This window comes from Ipomoea triloba, chromosome 16, assembly GCF_003576645.1.
Source record: "Ipomoea triloba cultivar NCNSP0323 chromosome 16, ASM357664v1".
Classification (NCBI taxonomy): domain Eukaryota; kingdom Viridiplantae; phylum Streptophyta; class Magnoliopsida; order Solanales; family Convolvulaceae; genus Ipomoea; species Ipomoea triloba.
Window position 1 is genome coordinate 12,584,224 of NC_044931.1, and position 640 is coordinate 12,584,863.

Consider the following 640-nt stretch of genomic DNA (forward strand, 5'->3'; position numbering starts at 1 on the left):
CCCTAAAAAGGGACTGTGAGAAAGAAGTCATAAGGTTGGTGTTTTGGTTAGGCCGGAGTCCTGAAAATGGAGTCGGCACTCGGTCAATCGTGCCTCCGTAAAAAGGGACTGTGAGAAAGAAGTCATAAGGTTGGTGTTTTGGTTAGGCAGGAGTCCTGAAAATGGAGTCGGCACTCGGTCAACCGTGCCTCCCTGAAAAGGGAGTGCGAGAAAGAAGTCATAAGGTTGGTGTTTTGGTTAGGCCGGAGTCCTGAAAATGGAGTCGGCACTCGGTCAATCGTGCCTCCGTAAAAAGGGACTGTGAGAAAGAAGTCATAAGGGTGGTGTTTTGGTTAGGCCGGAGTCCTGAAAATGGAGCCGACACTCGCTCAACCGTGCCTCCCTGAAAAGGGAGTGGGAGAAAGAAGTCATAAGGTTGGTATTTTGGTTAGGCCGGAGTCCTGAAAATGGTGTCGGCACTCGGTCAACCACGCCTCCCTGAAAAGGGAGTGCGAGAAAGAAGTCATAAGGTTGGTGTTTTGGTTAGGCCGGAGTCCTGAAAATGGTGTCGGCACTCGGTCAACCACGCCTCCCTGAAAAGGGAGTGCGAGAAAGAAGTCATAAGGTTGGTGTTTTGGTTAGGCCGGAGTCCTGAAAATGG